The 18399-nt window shown below is 42.2% G+C and overlaps 1 protein-coding gene across 2 annotated transcripts in view; it reads right to left on the bottom strand.

The window, feature by feature from the left end:
• Positions 1 to 12287, bottom strand: part of LOC135903252 (sulfotransferase 1C2-like) — a 46766-nt gene extending 34479 nt beyond the window's left edge. The window contains exon 1 of one of the 2 annotated variants that reach the window (XM_065433671.1): positions 12165 to 12287. The gene's annotated coding sequence lies outside the window, so the exon portion shown is untranslated. Of the gene's footprint in view, positions 1 to 1595; positions 1762 to 12164 lie in introns of those variants that run through there. The other variant, XM_065433672.1, reaches the window with a different exon arrangement.
• Between the last annotated feature and the right edge of the window lie 6112 nt (positions 12288 to 18399).

Here is an 18399-nt window from a genome sequence, read left to right as displayed (position 1 = left end):
CATTCGTCTCAAGACGGTTTATTCAATGTTACTAAAATTTTCGTAAGTGTGGTCCATTGATTAGAACATTGGGCTGCTGGCGTGAGATAACAGAGTTCCAAACCAGCCATTGGACCAACTTAGGTTGCTGAGAATGTGGCAATGTCTACATATGCGCCGTTCTTCAGCGAAGCTGTTGCACGCCGACATGGGCCAATGTAGACACATGATCGCGTAGGTACCAATGTTCGAAGAAACTGTGTGACCCCAAATTGAAGTAATGGGTATGTACCACTCCGTCTGCGCTGGTCTCCAATGAACTTCTTCGACGAACACTTGGGTGACTGGGTATAAGCCACTAGATGCATGCCATTCTTCAATGAATGGGTTCGACGCCAACTTGTGCAACCTGGTATCTGCCACTGGGAATGTGCCAGCCTACCACAGCGAAAAAAATTCTTTAAATTTCTGCGATGCTATGTGGAATCTAGCCTACACCAAAATAGGTTCCTCAATGACATTAAACAGACGTGTTAGCCGGCAGCGCCACAAATGCAATGGCTGTGTTACGCTTTCCAATGAAAGCCTTTCTTGCAATCACTTGAACAAGCTGTGCCATAAATACAGTGTGTATGTGCCGCTCTTCAATGCACCTTTCGCAAACTCGGGGTTACTGAGTATGGGCCGGTGAGTGTGCGGCAATTGATGGAAGAATTCATAGCGTTCACATGCACCAGTGCGCGAGATTCCTCGTGTATGTGACCCTGCGCAGAATTTTCGACATTGGTAATCGATGGCACAACGTATGCAGAAAGAAGCGACAGAGAGGGTCCCATTTGTCCCATGACGCGCACGTCAGCGTTCACACGCACTGGCGCCATGCATTGCGGAGGCCATGCGCAGGCTTCGAGGCGGCGGCGCTAGATGTCTTCAGAAAAGCGCAAATGTGGAGTCCCGGTGCAGTATGGGCCGCATACATACCTCGTGTCGACGATGGTGATGCGCTAATTCTGTCGCTATACTGATTCAAGGCTGTCGCACTATCGTCGACAGTCATCGTGAGACGGTTCTGCCGCAACTGGTTTACTGTACACGCGCACTCATTTCACAACAGTTACCGTCGGCCCTCCTGCTGAAAGTCGCTAAACAAAGGCAGCTGTAGAATTCTTTAAAATAGTAATGCGTAATGGTCGTACTGCTATTATGCTATGAGCGTGCGAAGATGCTATGAGCGTGTGATGTGCAAAGACCTCAGACAGAATTAACCAATATTTTTCTGATCCATTGTGTCAGCAGTTAAAATAGGCTAGTTTTATCCTTGTAGGGTTGCAATGCAAAATTAAATCGACTTCCTGAAGCACAATATTCCATGCGCCACGGAAATGAAGCACGTTAAAGGTCACATACATATAGACAGCATGCCGTACAGATCTCAGGCTGTGTACGTGGCGTTATTATTTGATTCCGCGTTGTTCTTTGAAACGTGCAAGGAACAAAGCTAAGTTATCTATCCCTGTTCATAGCGTTAGCAATACGCATAACGACAACGAATATTTGGGTTCCTTTAGCAATTATTATGTACATGTAATTTTCTAGAAACAGCCACGTCTACTTACCTTCGCAGACCTGTCGAGAGTGGCCTAAATGTGTGCGGTGGTAAAGAGTGGTGCCTCACTGTTTCCCAGTCATGGCTGCCTAAATGTGCCGCAGTTGGCGTTCAATAATGGTTGAGCGTCGAAATGGGCACATTGCGCCTACGCATTGTCGGCAGCTGCCTCTGTAAGCGCCAAGTGTCGTATTTCCGAGAACATGGCGCCTCATACTGAATCGTTGGAACCATATTTCCTCATAGCGTAGTAAACAAGATCGAGAAAACGTCACGATGGCTGGCCTACATCGGCAGCGGAGCTTCAGCGGAAGTGAAACAGGCGTACTGCTTGCGTGCGCGCTTAAACAAAGAAGGCCATGCTCCATTAAAAAATGTCGGGGCTCAGCCAACTGACAAATATAAATTGTTCAGTTGTGCGCCCAAGCAAGCATTTACGGTTTCTGCCAATTCTGTGCGTACTTGGACCCCCACTAAATTCAACACAGCAATATTTTGGCCGATGCGACGCCACGTCGTGTTTCCCGATAGCTTGGCAGCACCTGTCGCTGAGTGTAACCTTAGCTTGATGAGACGGAGCTTGCGAGGGCTTGCGGGTTATAATTGCAGTATTTAATAAATTGACCTTAAGCAAGGGTATAGATCAAGTGGTTTTAAATTAAACATAGATTAGTTCTATTAGCGGGATCTATAGCTCCGTACGTCGTGCCAGCAGTTGTCGTCGGCACGACGTACGCTGGCACTATCCTTTTTGGCACTATGCTTTTTTTTCTATTCTTTCTGGCACTATTCTTTTTTATAAAATTGGCTAATCATATCATTTAACTACGTTTCTTAGAGACGGTAGTAAAATGATGTAATGTAGTACACTTTGCTCCAGTATGCGAGAGTAATTATTGAGTAAAAGGGAGTTTTCAAGGCTCATGAACGAAGAAAATAGAATCCCGACTAACCGTTGCTCACAGTGAACGTACGCCTACTTGCGAATCCTTTCTAGAGGCCTTTTCACATAGGCAAGATACATTGCAAGTGCGATCTCGTGGACACCAAGAAATGAATTCGCTGCGCCAAATGCAACATGGACGGCTGGAAAACGGTCATTGTGGAATTTTAAACGCAATAACTTAACTTGAGCTGTCACAAAACCATATAAAGCAAAGAAACAGTGAAGATTGAGGAAGCACAGGGAAAAATAACTGCTACACTTATTAGAAAAAACGAGGGCGTCAACTTTTGCAGCCTTTGTATTACGACGTGGCATAGGAGGGTTGAGTGACCAGGGGTGGAATTCACAAAGCAAACTTACGAAAAAATTTTGGCGAAAGAAAAATCACACACAACTAGATTATTCAAAAAGCTAAACAAAGTTCGTAAGATAACTAATTACGATGCCCGGCGCTGCGAAGGCAAGCGCTTTAGTCACCAAAAGGCGTGTAGGGTTTGGAAGCAGAGCTGCAACAAAGCGCCACAACTCATTAATTGAGTCACAAACTTGAACGGTGGTTGCAGCTGCTGATGTAAGGAGGGGCACGACGCCGCTGCAACCATGCGCTGCTCACAACTGCTATTGTTCCAGGCCGCACTGTCATGGGGCCTCCTTTCCTGGCTTCCTGGCTCTTTCCCTACGCACTTCGTTGGCCCACCGCTGCTTATGCCGGTCCTTCCGCAATCCCAGCTGTGTTTGAGCGCAACTGCTCCCTATGTCTGACAAGGCGGATTGGGAGCGCATACCGGCGACGCAAGCGCATGAAATTATAAATTGGGGCCAGCAACCAGCATCGTCGGGCACCACACCACGGTAACGATGCGCTGCTCACAACTGCTATCGTTGGTGTTGGGCTACTGAGCACGAGGTCGCGGGATCGAATCCCGGCCATGGCGGCCGCATTTCGATGGGGGCGAAATGCGAAAACACCCGTGTACTTAGATTTAGGTGCACGTCAAAGAACCCCAGGTGGTCAAAATTTCCGGAGTCCCCCACTACGGCGTGCCTCATAATCAGAAAGTGGTTTTGGCACGTAAAGCCCCATAATTTAATTTTTTTTTAACTGCTATCGTTCCAGGTCAGTTACTTGAACCGTGCCGCAGTGCCCAAACTTGAAATTGCTGTCTTATTGCGGTGTCATGCCCATTGGAGCTGTCTTGCGTTAAAAAGCTGATATTGATTTGTTTGCAGTGTTTATCTTCTTCCATCGTTAACTTGCTTCTTACGTTATCGGGAGATGTTGAGTCGAACCCAGGCCCGATGAGCAAGACAGAGTCCGCTGCTTTCGAATCCGCCCTGGAGGCACTTGAAAAATCGGGATCTGGGCTGAAGTAAGTTCTGCCTGAGTTTAAGGGTATCAAGGACGAGCAAGCGGTTACTAACGACGAAATCTAAAAACATTTAGTGGGAGTCCCTTAGTCGAAGCTAGCGGAACCGTAGCTGCTCCCACTGAAGCGGTTATTCCTCAGAATAACCTGCAAGATATTTCAAGCCAGCTACAGCGAGTTACATACAGATGTGACGAGGCAGAAAGCAGGTTCAGATGATCAAACGTATTATTTTTCGGGATAGAGGATGACGAAGAAGGTTGGGCCACGTCTGAGGTTTGATGTTTTGCGAAAAAGAACTCGAACTTCTCACAACCCGTATGCAGTACGAACGGGTTCATCGCCTGGGAAAATACTGTACTGAAAAAAAAGCCCATAATTGCACAATTGTGTTCATTCAAGGACAAGCAAAGTATCCTGTCAGCCGCACGTAAACTTAAGGGGACAACATTTTCAATTGGCGAAGACTTCACGGCACCAAAACGTGTGGCTAGAAGAAAGCTGGTAGCTTTTGCCATGCCACTTGAAAAGCCATTTAAGTTGGTGCTCGACAAGCTCTATATAGACAAACAAGCATATGGGTATGACAACGCTAGCGACTCAGCAATCCAATCTACCAGATAGCTGCATACAAGCCCAAGCTCGCAAATTAATTAGCTGCCTTTCTTGCCGCAAGCGGCTCTCTCGCTCTCAGTGGCCTACACTAACATCCGATGTTTGCTACCTAAACGCGATACCCTTTGTGCTTTTCTAGATGATAGCGACTCTGACTTTATAGTACTAACGGAGACATGGTTGAATTCAGATATCGGCGACAATGAGATTCTGCCAGCAAATAACCTTTACAAAATTTATAGAAACGACCGCATCGATAGGCGCGGTGGGGGTGTACTTATCGCCATTAAAAAAAAAGCTTCATTGATATTTTATCGACTCCAGGTCATCTCATGAGACTGCGTTGGCAGCTTTTTATGTGTCCTCCAGCGCTGTACTTATTGGGGCCTGTTACCAGCCACCAGATTGTAACCATTCCTTTTTGAATGACTTGCAGGACAGCGTTACTAAAGCGCTCCATCTGTGTCCATCCTACCACGTTAATCTTCTTGGTCATTTCAATTTTCCGCTTATCGACTGGGAACATATGTAATCTTCATGTCACGCGTCCGTGGAACCAATCAATCTAACGTTAGATTTTAACCTGTTCCAGATAGTGAAGGCGCCTACACGCGCTTCCGCTATCTCGAACATGGTTCTCACAAACGCTCCTGACACAATTACTTCCATTTCAAATATGAGCGGCTTTAGTGATCATAACCTCATCCAACTAGCTGTTAGCATCGCGAAGCCCGTGTCTGGCACAACCGCAAAACAAATTCGCGATTATAACAGAGCAAATTACCAAGCGATTAGCTCCCAACTAGAAGAAATTTTAGCGAAGTGCTACAACCTTCATTTAATTGTCGGTCAGTAAACGAAAACTGGGTGCTCTGCAGGGAAAAATTAACTGCATTATTAGACCGGTACGTCCGGATAGTCTTCATAATTAACGACAAATCCTGCCCTTGGTTCAACAAGTCTCTTCGCAAATGGTGGAATAGAAAGAAGCGTTCTTATAACAAGGCTACGTGCGTGCGTACTGCTGAGGTTTGGCAGATATACAAAGACTGTTTAAACAATTACTGCTCAGCGATATCTTCCGCCAAAGAATACTACTCGCAAGACCTAGCATCGCTGCTAGCATCTAATACTAAAAAATTTTGGCAAACCATATCTCCGACAAGAGATACTAAAACCATAACATTACACGTAACAGAAAACATACCTATTTCTAGCGCCGATTGCACCACCATATTCAACACGTTTTTTTTTTTCATGTGTTTTCACTCAGGATGAATTTTCCAATGTTTCACACTTTCCCGAACTTGACGCCTCATACGTGGAACCAATTTTTATCACTGTTGAAGGCGCTAAATTACTCATTAGTAACCTCAAAATATCTACTTCAGCCGGTATTGACATTATTTCCACGATTTTACAGAATACCGTCGCTGCCTCAAGCAAGAACTTATGCCATATTTTTCAACAATCCTTAGCATCTGGAATGTTACGCACCGATTGGTTAATAGGAAACATACTACCAATTCATAAATCTGGAGATGTTCATACACCTGATAACTATTGGCCCATATGTTGAACCTGCATATGTTACAAAATGCTCGAGCACATAATCACTTCTTACGTGTGTAGCCACCTTGAAGCTCACAATTTGCTTTTTTTCTAATCAGCATGGTTTAAGGAAGGGTTTATCGTATGACACACAATTATTTCAACTAACAACTGACTTGCACTTTAACATGGACTGCAATTTTCAAACGGACTGCATATTTCTTGACCTTTCTAACGCTTTTGACTGCGTACCCCACTGTCGCCTAATTTCTAAATTATCTGCCCTACGACTTTACTCTTGAACATTATCCTGGATTCGTAATTTTCTTTCCTTTTGAGAACAGTTTACTGTTGTTCACAATTTCTCATCCCCTCCTTCTTCTGTTAGCTCTGGTGTGCCACAGGGCAGCGTCCTCGGCAATTTACTCTTCTGAATCTACATTAACGACTTACCCACGCAGATTACTTCCGGCATGCGCCTTTTTGTCGATGACTGCATAATCTACCGTCCTATTCACACGACTGACGATCACTTGGCACTTCGAGCAGATCTTGACCTTAACGCTAACTGTGTAATAAATGGGTCATGACACTAAAATTTACAAAGCGCGAGGTGATGTATGTGCTTTAGCCGAAAATATCTACATTCTAAATTTTCGTATTGGCTTAATAACACTATGCTTTCCCACACTTCATCATGCAAGTACCTTGGTGTTCTTCATACAGAGGAACTTTAATGGGTGCCACACGTCACATCTCCATGCGCCAAAGCATCACGTTCTGTTGGCTATCTACGACGCAACTACTGTAATGCCCCGCCAAACATTCGAAATCTCACTTTTCAAACATTCATTTTGCCACAGTAACAATTCGCCTTCTTAATTTGGTCCCCTCATCAAAATTACCTAATTAATTTGATGGAAATTATACAAAATCGAGCAGCCCGGTTCATATCACGTAACTACGGAATCAACTCAAGCATAACAAAAATTAAACTAGACCTTCTGTGGCCGTCATTAGACATCCGCCGCAACTCGCGCTTCTGTGCTTATTCCACAAATATATTTACTCTAATAAACAAACCCGTTACAACTGCAAATACCCCACTCTTTTTCACGCAGATTACATAATAAGTTCAGTTTCATGCGCTTATACGGTAAAACAAATGCATTTAATTCATATGGACTACCTTGTGCCATTCGTCTCTGGAATGACCTCCCTGATAAACATAGCGTCCATATCTAATCCCGACACGTTCTGCTCTCAGTTACTCACGCTTTTCCCATTTAATACCGTTCGCGAGTGCCCAGTCTCGTGTATTTGATCGCGAATTTATGCAATGTTTTGTAATATTTTCATAAACAGTATTCCTGTTGCTCTGTTAACAGTAACAAGTGTTCGTGTGTCTTCTGATATTGCTATGTATTCCCTGTGCCTTCAATATTGTGTAGCACAGTAATCTTCTTATAGCACTGTTCCTGTTGGAAATTTGTACTTTTTATACCTGTGCTGTTTAATATGCCCCCCTTACTTTATGCCCTGACATAGAGCCCGTAAGATTGTTATGAATAAATAAATAAATAAACACATGGAAACAGCAATGTCACGAACTTATTAATATCGATCTCGGCCGCTCAAGTCCTCGCTGGTAAGCGATAGAAAGTCTTGCTGCGGCGAATTGGCCTGAAGCTACAGACTCAAGAGCTCGGATAGCGCATGTTTTCAGCTTTGGCGCCGAATGAACAGTCATTTCCAAGTTCTTTCAGCAGTTCTAGCGGACGACTGCATTGCACATGCGCTGCTGTGGAATTCAGTAACGTTCCAACATTCCTGAGAGCTTCTGCTTATTTTCTGAAAGGTTGTGGTTCTCTATGTGCGCAGTATTCTGATTTTTCATGTTCTTCATAACACTCTATGGATTAGTAACAGATAACAGGGGGCTGTTCCTCGAAGAAAACCATCACAATTGCCATTGGTGGTTCTTGAGCACTTCCATCAGTTTACAGCGTAAGCTCTTATGGGCTCACTCCAATAGCCGCTTCGGTTGGCAATGGTGTCGGCCGCCGCCGGTGTCCGGTAAGCTTCAACTTCAACTTTATTAATTATTCTATTATACACTATAAATGTCCTACTGGGCTAAAAGCTACCATAAGCAGCTTGACTGGACCCAAGAGCCGTTGTTGTACATGGCAGGGCGGTAACAGATGTGCTTTGTAACGTCAAACAGTTCAGAAGCAGTTCAACCCACACAAGAACAACTTTAACATTTTCGAATATAAGCCTATTGACAGGATAATTGTCTTGCGATACAAAAACACACAACATTCAAACATATCTGATAAGATTAACAAAAAGAATGAAAGGGCACCACACAGTTAGAATAGTTATACATAAAACACTTATTCTTACATATGAACCAAGCACATCGTTAATTCTCTGCCAGAAGTATTAGTAGTGTCAACGCAATTATTACGGAATTTTGGTAAAGTGTGTCCAATGGATTGTAATTTGTATTCAGTGCGAAAACTTGGTACATAACAAAGATCAGGATTTCTGAGATGTGCTAGTGTTTTATGGCGCTTCAAGGCCGTTATGGATGTAAGCCAAATTCTTATCTCTACTTTTGCAAAATAAAACATCTGTAAAACGCGATATTTGTGATAGCGGTCTGCCCATATAACTTGGTATTTCTCTGACACAACTTTTTTCGTCAATAGGGGATTGGTGCCGGCAATGTGCCGTAGGAGCGCCTTTTCTAATGTAATTATTTTTCTCATATTTTTTGTGTTGTGGTCCCCCATAACAAGCTACGATAATTAAATTGGGAGGTAAACAACGCATGATAAATTTGTAGCTTGGTTTTACTGGCATGAGAGCTCTACAGCAAGTCAGCACCGCGGCTACTGCGGATAATTTACTGCGAAGTTGAATAAAATGTGCATTCCAATTTTGATGACAGGAAAAAGTATTATCAAATATTTTATGTTTGTTAACTAGCTCAATATTTTTATCTAAATAGGTGTTCCAGTTTAACATTTTTATTTCTTGCTTTAAAAAGAACAGGGCTAGACTCAGACAGATTACGTAGCAGTGCATTACACGTAATAATTAGTTCGCTCGCATCCTTTCCAGTAAAGACTAAAGTGCTATCATCTGCATATACAAAGCAATCAATTTTAGCATCAATACGTACTACTTCTTTAACGTATAAGTTATATAGTGTGGGCTCGGAACACTCCCTTTTGGCATCCAGTTTTTAATTGACAAGAAAGAAAATTGGACATTATCGATACACACAAATTGAGTCCTATTCTTCAAGCATGACTTCATGGAGGCGAGGGGACTGCCCCGAACTCCGCACATAGAAAGTTTAGATATAAGAATGTCATGATTGAGGCAATCAAATGCCTTGCTGAAGTGAATGAACATCCCGAGGGCGAAATTCCCCACCATCTATAGCTGACACAATACTTTCAAGGATAAAAGAGCTCCCTCCGTAGATCTTCCCTTCCTTAAGCCGAATTGCAAATTTCTTATAACGTCATGTTTGTCTACAAATTTTTTTAGGCAAGTAGAAATTATTTTTTCTTGTGCTTTGGAAAGGTTCGTAGTAGAGATATTCCCCTCTCATTGGAGACTTTACATACATCACCGTGATTGAATAACACCGATATTCTAGCTCGTTTCATACAATCAGGGAAAGCAGCCGACTCTATTGCTAAACCGAATATTAGAACCAACGCACGAGTGAAGGGCAACTGTTCCATAACGCATTTGATTGGATTGATTTGTGACTTAGCGATGTCTCATGCTTTGCTGTTATTTAAATTTATTATTGGTGTAAACACCTGATGTTCATTTGTTGGTTCCATAAATATAGTATTGGAAAAACTATTATTCAGTGAATAAGGTACTCGGGGGTCATGACTGTACGCTATGCCTGCGTTCACAAAATGAGTATTAAAGTGGTCAGCCAGCGCTTTACCGCTAAGATCACAATTATCATTAGTTATCGATTTCGGCATTTTGCTTTTAGTTTCACAACCTAAGAGGCTATTTATTACTTTCGAAACAGCATCCGGCGCTTCTTGCTAATTTCAGAGAAGATACGTTGATAGCAATCTATCTTTTTCGCTTGCCTTAGTATTTTATTAAATATATTCCTTCCTCTCTTGAATTCCTTAGTTTCTCATCTCTAGTGCAGGAAAGTATGATAACACGGTTTTTGCCTTTTATCAGCTTGACGTGCTCGTTCTTGACCCATGGTTGTCGTTTTTTTTAACGTCTGACCTGTCTGAATGAAAAATGCGCAACCCAACTGCGTACAAGATCTCCAAGAAACTCGTTATATGCTTAGTTTACGTTCTTTCTTTTAACAAGAAATTCTAGTCGTGCATGATTACGGCCTGACTAAATAAATCCAGTGCGTCATCGGAAATGTGTTGATAAGTAATTTGTTGTGTTGTTTGTTACTCATAGAACACACTACAAACCTGGACAATGATCACTAATATCATAAGAAATTGTGCCCGTAGTACATACAGGTGTATGTATATTTCTAATGAGAAGATCGAGGGCAAATGAAGTGGAAAGAGTAACCCTGGTTGGTGTAGTAATCCGATTAGTAGAGCCAGATATAAGTAGTAGGCTGTTTATATAGCGCACATACTTATTAGCCTCCAAAATATTTATGTTAAAATCACCTCGACAGACAAAATGAACATTTTCGACTAAGCACAGTTCCAAAAGTTTAACCAACAAAATAAAAAATTCTCGATACTGCCATTTCGAGGGCGCTATATTACTGAGAACGCCCTGTTCGTGTTTTTGAGAGTTAGTATTTCGTAGTCATGACTAATGAATGAAAATTTTGGCACCATTTCATAATCACTATATTTAGCATAAAGGGCGACACCGCCGCCTCGCCTTTTCTGAGGGTTCATGTAAAATGAGGTATAGGCTTCCAGTTGAAAAACACTGTAGCTGCTCTGAAAGCAAGTTGCAGATGTCATTATGACGGTAAACTGAAAGGAAAATTCATTGACAAAACAAGCAATGCCGCCGCGCTTGCCAACAGCGGAACAGGATTCGAAATGCAAAAGAGAGGTATGTGTAGTGTCTGGCAGATGAACATTTTGCGGTAATACAAAATAAAGCTATTTCATTTAACAGAAGGTTCAGGAATGTAACTCGAAATTTAGCATATCTTGAAAAGATCTTCGTCATGCTCTATCCTTATGATTGGTGTGTCATCAGACTGTCTCGCGAAAACCTTGCCATTTTACGACTAGACGGATTTCCATCCATGATCACTTTTTCTCCCGATAGCAATTCCAAGGAGCCACGTTAGTATAGGGCACAGGTGCTCGTTCACATATATCTTCTGGGAGCTATCAATACCAATGCCTTTGTTGACAAGACGTGCTTTCCTTGCCTTCTTCAATGCAGCGTCAGGCTTGGTTCGTCACTTCAACTGTACAATAATGTTCGATTTTTCGGGATCTCGAGTTGCAATACAATGACACTTTAATATCTGTGTCTGTAATTTCTTCTTTGATGGCTTCTTCAACTTCTTGAACAATGTTAGGCACGCTTTCATCGTCAGACTTAACAACAACTTGTATCTCAGTATTCGTGTTCCTTGAGTACTACTCTGAGCGCACAAACCTCTTTTCAAGCTCTAGAGTCGTGAATTCAAGGGCATGAAATTTCTCTTAAACCACACTCTATTCATTGTCGTGTTTTTGTCTAGCTCATTCTTCAGCTCCTAATCTTGCCTTCAGTTCTTCCACTTACGCGAGACCGAACTTTATGCTCTGAGTATGATTTTTGTGTTCTACCTTCAGTTCTCGGATCTCATTGTGCATATTTCTTTTCATTGTCTCGCGACACTGCCTCAGTTGATATTTAAACTCTTGCTTAAGCTTAACACGTTCAGGTTTTATTTCATCTTTCAGTTTAGCCATTTGTTTAGTCATGCTGTATCAACAGAAAGAATCCGCGACACAGAACACATATATAAGCGATGCAGAAAAACAATGCCTGGTAGCAGTGATGGAGAAACTGTATGTAATAGTAGTTAGGATCTGAAAACACAAACCTGCAGCAAAAGGCAGACACGCGCTCAGCGTTGCAGTAGGTACGTCGTCGGCGCTCCCAAGTGAAGTCAATTGCCGCGGAGCAATTTTTTTAGCTTTTCATACTGTGACGGGGTTGCCGAAGCGGTAGTTGATTGGCTCAGCCGACAGTCGTGCCTGCAGGTACTAGAGAATCCTCGCCGAGCCCGCAACGCGAGGTGCACGCTTGTAGGAGCACCGGCGTCAACCTTGAGGCGTGACGGAACTCGACGCTCTGTGTACGATGTATGTGTTCTACCTTCAGTTCTGGGATTTCAGAGAAGATATTACCGAGATCGAGAAAAAAAACATCCAGTTCTCGCCGGAATCGAACCCGGACCCACTACGGCAGTGTCAGATCCTCTGCCACAGAGCCACGCCAGCGCATATATTCTTTCTTTCATGGTATTTATTACAGCAGCATTCAGCCCCACATTCAACACTACTGAATAGTTAGAGAACAAAGGGCCCATTGAAAGTCCCACACAGAAAAGACCGCGTTTATGCTGTGTGTAGAGACGTTGGTTTCACTTTAGAAGGGTGGTAAGGATAAGCATCTCACCAAAATAGGGTACCAGTCTTGTTGTGCATTTTTATTTTATTCAATTATTAATACTGTCAACCCTCATAGAGGGTCAAACAGAGAGGGCAATAAATACAATTACATACATCAAAGATGTACAATGTTAATGTACGTAAAGTACCTTAACACTTGTCAATTCACAGTGATAAGATGTTGACTTGAATGATGTTCAGCACACTTCTGACGTTTATCGAAATACGTACAATCAACATCAAGTCGCACATATCACTTGGCACTTCAAAACTAAATTGAAAACTCCCTTAAATGGGCCTTAGCAACATTTTCAATGTCCGTGACATTTTTAGGCTAACAAAAGCGTTTGGCAATTCGTCCCAAATTTCTATTGCATCCGGGAAAAAACAGTATCATAGGTATCAGTGTTGGTACGGTACGACTTTATGACGTATCGTGGTTAGTTTGTGGTTTCTTTTTGCCTGGGGCATGTAGATATTTGAGCGTATCAATCTTAAGTCGATCCTGCATTATTTGATAAAGCATCTTCAGTCTATATTTCTTTCTACGTACCTCAAGAAGATCCAAGTTTGAACGCTGTAACATGAGCGTGACCGATTCCTTCCTTCGGTACGTCGAACAAATAAAACGCGCCGCCAGTCTCTGTATTCTTTCCAGCTTTCTCTTAAGCGTCACTTTATGGGGACTCCAAGCAACGGCTGAATATTCTAGTATCGTCCTAATGAAGGTGGTGTACGCAATAAGTTTTACATCACGCGGTGCATGTTCCAGTTTTTTTCTCAGAAAGTATAACTTTTGATAGGCAGTTATGCAGACGTTATCTATATGTTGGTTCCATGGTAAATTTCGTGTTATTGTTACCCCTAGATACTTGAACTGGTGCGGATTTCCCAATAAATGTCCTCCCATGCTATGACAAAAGGAATAGACAGTTTTCTTTTTGCTGATGTGTGTATATGTAGATTTGGGATAATTTATTTTCATTTTCCTTTTCCTACACCAATCGTCTAAATTTTGCAAACATTTCTTAATTTTAAGCTGGTCATCTAGTTTAGTAATTGTGGTGTAAATTAAGCAGTCATCTGAGGAAAGCTTAACCTGAACACCCTCTTCTGCCTCGCTACTCATGTCATTGATATAAAGGATAAACAACAGTGGTACCAATACTGAGCCTTGGGGCACTCCTGAGAGTACACTTAATGAATCTGATACATAACCATCCAGTTAAACTGCCTGCGTATGGTTTGTTAAATATGCTTCAATCCATTTTATTATCAATTCATTTATTCCTGCATTACGTAATTTGTAAATTATTGAACATGAGGTACTTCGTCAAAAGCTTTTGCAAAAGCCACACCAACCACATAGACCTGTTTTCTTATATTTACTTCACCTGCAAATTCGTGATTGTTTCTCAATAACTGTGTTACAGTTGAGGACCCCGTCCTAAAGTCATGTTGATAAGGATATAGTAAATTGTTCTAAAATAGAAACCTGAGTATGTGTTTTCTTATTATATGTTCGAAGACTTTGCAAGTAACTGAAGTAAGTGACAGTGGACGGTAATTTGTTGCCTGTCTTCGATTAGCTCCTTTAAATACAGTTATCACGAATGCGGTGCGCCAGGGTTGCGGCAGTTAGAGTTGCATCAGATTTTCGAAAGATTACAGTTAGATAATGTGACATACATTCTGCGTAGCGCCTGAGGAGTACTGCAGGTATGTTATCGGGTCCGCTCGATTTTTTCGTGCTTAATTAGAGTAGTTGCTGAAATAGTCCTTACTGGGTGATTTCGAGGGTTTCCATTGGAAGAGTCGGGGGAATATGTAAGGCTTCTTCTAAACTCACAGTAGTTTCTGGGACGTTAAATACAGATTGGAAAAACATTATTCAGATTGTTGCTATTTCGTCCTTTCCTCTTATAATGTCGCCATCATCATGAATTTCGTCAATAATATCTTTCCTGTCGCTAAAATATCGCCAAGATTTTTGAGGTGAGGATGTAAGAAAATGACTGAGGTTGTTTTCAAAGAATGTTCGTTTAGATTTAGCCAAAGTACGTTTAATTTCAGTTTTTAGATTGGCCAAGACCACTGACGACTTGCCCCTTTTACGCCATCTCTTAATTTTTCTGTTCATATGAAGTATATCTCGGGTGATCCAAGGACTTGCCTGCTTTGTTTTTTTTAACCGTGATGGAACATATTTGTCTATGCAATGACTTATAATACATTTGAATTCCTGCCATAATTCTTCTGTATTTAGACCAGCGGTACTCTTGAAAGAATCAGATTGAATCTCCAAAAAATGAAGAATCGAAGTGTCATCAGCCCTAACATAGTCCTTAATTTTTACTGGCACATAGCTCTTCATTTGCCCAGTTGCTCGGATAGGCACATTGAGACAGACCATCCTGCGATCCGATATACATCTTCTGCCGTTACACTGTAATCATTTAATTTATTTGATAGGAACACCAATTCTAGTATTGAGCTTGACGTCGGTGTAATTCTGGTATAATCAAGCACGATTTGTTTCAAATTGTAAGTAAACATAATGTCTAGTATTTTTTCCGCGCTTGCTGATTCCACACTACTATGCAAAAAATTTTTCCAGTTTATGTGTGGTAGGTTAAAATCTCCAGTCATTACCAGCGTAGTGTTCCCATTTACATGAGAATATAAAAACTTGTTCAGGTTTTCGAGAAACTCAGGGGAGCTTGAGGGTGGCCGATATACAAATCCGATAAGGAAAACAGCACTTTTTTGAGTTATTTTACACCAGAGAGTTCCTGGTACTTCACAATCAATCAATGAAGTATTCAGAGAATTTTTAACTATTATACACACCCCACCTCTACGTGAGTCTATGTCTTTTCTGAATAAGTTCTAACCGGTAAGGACAGCGCAATCATTCGGTACATTTTCATGCAACCATGTTTCAGTTATAGTGGTTATGTGAGGATCATGCAAAAGCAATAAATGCTCCAGATGCGTAGTCTTGTTTACTATACTTCGCGCGTTAAATGAGAGCAATCTAAGCTATTTCTTTGGTGTCTCAAGTGAGCTGCATGAGCTATCAGATCCATTTGGCTTAGTTGAAAGAACGCGCTCGCTTCCCTTCATTCGATCAGTATCCCGTTTGCCCGAGTACAAGTAGCGCTTGTCTCTGACGTCATCCCATCCGTATAACTGATCGTATAACCGAAGTTTATCGTGCACAAGAACTACATTTGCGCCTGCGTCCCTATCTAGGGCAGCCCTTTCCCTTAACTTCTTTCCTATCTGCATTGTTTCCTGCGCATAATCATTGCTTATCCTGATTGAAGTTCCGTTTAGCTTAACGCAGCTTTTGAGGACGGTATGCTTTTCCTTGTAGTCATAAAATATAAAGATCACAGGCCTTGGTCTATCAGGATTTACTTTGCCAATCCGGTGAATTCTTTCCACTGTAGTGACTTCTATGCCAACAAGTTCAGAAACGATATCATTTACAGCGCGTTTTTGACGCTTGTGCAGACTCGTTCGCGCTTTCAGTAAGACCAAACATCATAAGATTATTTCGTCTGCTTCTATTTTCATAATCGATTAATTTTTTTAGATTATTTTCGTACGGGGGTCTCCAGTTTATCGATTCTATTTTTTATTTCGTCGAAAAAGGCCAGCACACTTTGCATCTTATCAGTTTTAGCATTCACTTCTTCAATTTCTTTCCTGATATCATCTAACTTGCGATCCAATGCATTTTGGTTTCCAAAGATTTCCTGCAAGATTTCAGCATTTTTGGGCCTCGATTTTCCTTAACATCCCTGGCCATTAGCAGCAGCAGCAGTATTGACCAGCAATCCACCAAAATAGCACAACATCTATGAGTGCTTGACTGGAGTAACAAGCATCTGTTATCACTACGATACGTAGAGCAGTAACGAACCGGCAATAGCAGCAACGGCGTTTTATTCATCATGCTTGTCAGCCAGGTACCATGCCCTCTGACGCCGATGTTCTCGCGTTGTTCCTTTTCTAGACTGGTCACTGGTGACGTTACACCCATGGCAGCAAGTTAGGAAAATGCGCACTCTAAGCTTGCATATCTGCAAAGCTGCGCATAGACGACGAAAAAGAGGCATTCTTCGTCCCTCTCCGACATTTCGACGAGAAACCACGGCAGGATCTGCAATAGCCGCAACGGCGTTTTAGACATCATGCCTGTCAGCGAAGTGCCATGCCCTCTGACGCCGATGTTCTCGCGTTGTTCCTTTTCTAGACTGGTCGCTGGTGACGTCTCACCCGTGGCATCAAGTCCGGAAAATGCGCACTCCAAGCTTGCATTTCTGCAAAGTTGTGCATCGACGACGAAAAAGAGGCATCCGTCGTCCCTCTCCAACATTCGACGAGAAACCACGGCAGCATCTGCAATAGCGGCAATGACGTTTTAGGTATCATGCTTGTCAGCCAAGTGCCATGCCCTCTGAGTGCCTCATAAACATGTTTTAGGTGTGCTGTCATTTGGATAAAATGCCCCCTTGTAGGTACCACCGTTTCGGCATTTATGTCCATCATTCGCCTTTTCCACAAACTGTGTATTCCCATGAGAAAAAAACATATCGAAAGGTGCAATATTTTCAAAGGTCGGCAGCAGATATCGCACAGTATGAGCGTTAATTTCAAAGTCTGTTTTTTTTAATTCCATTGTAGGGCATCCCAAAATAGTTTGGCATCGGTGCAGCTAATACAACAATGGTCTAACATCTCTGGCACATCACAAAAGCGACAGTTAACAGAAGAGACAAAAATACCCTTTTTCTGCAGACACGTTTTTACCCGGATGGTTTCATTATAAAGTTTATAGAAGAATGTTTTGCAGCGAGGGGATAAAAACATTTTGCGGGCAGGCTTTACTACATCGTGGACTGGCCATTTAATGTCTAGTGATCGGTAGAATGGAGGCGGAAATAGCATGGACAGTAAATATTTGTACAACGTTTTACGAGATACAGAGTACAGGCATTCAGTGGAAAAGGGAACTGTCAGGAAACGAACCACCAAGTAAACTTCTTGCATGAACCCCCACAAGCATAAACGCGAAGAAAAATTTCAAGAAACTACTAACTCAGGTAACGCATTAACAAGTGTCACTTGCATGAACGACCGAATTATGGGATGCGAAGTATCGAGAAAAAAAGGAGAAACGAGACACTGTTTGCCGTACATAAAGATGTAATAAGCCCAGCCGACCTTCACTAACAGGCCTAAAAATATTGTCTCAGCTCATGGGCTCAAAAGTTGAACACCCTACGAAGGTTGCAAAGATTCGGTGAAAGCGTTTGATGTACCATCATCATCACCATCATCATCAGCCTGGTTACGCCCACTGCAGGGCAAAGGCCTCTCCCATATTTCTCCAACAACCCCGGTCATGTACTAATTGTGGCCATGCCATCCCTGCAAACTTCTTAATCTCATCCGCCCACCTAACTTTCTGCCGCCCCTTGCTACGCTTCCCTTCCCTTGGAATCCAGTCCGTAACCCATAATGACCATCGGTTATCTTTCCTCCTCATTACATGTCCTGCCCATGCCCATTTGTTTTTCTTGATTTCAACTAAGATGACATTAACACGCGTTTGTTCCCTCACGCAATCTGCTCTTTTCTTATCCCTTAACG

This window comes from Dermacentor albipictus, chromosome 2 (genome assembly GCF_038994185.2).
Source record: "Dermacentor albipictus isolate Rhodes 1998 colony chromosome 2, USDA_Dalb.pri_finalv2, whole genome shotgun sequence".
NCBI lineage: Eukaryota > Metazoa > Arthropoda > Arachnida > Ixodida > Ixodidae > Dermacentor > Dermacentor albipictus.
The sequence above is the reverse complement of the archived record's forward strand: the minus strand, read 5'-3'. Positions and strand labels throughout refer to the sequence as shown.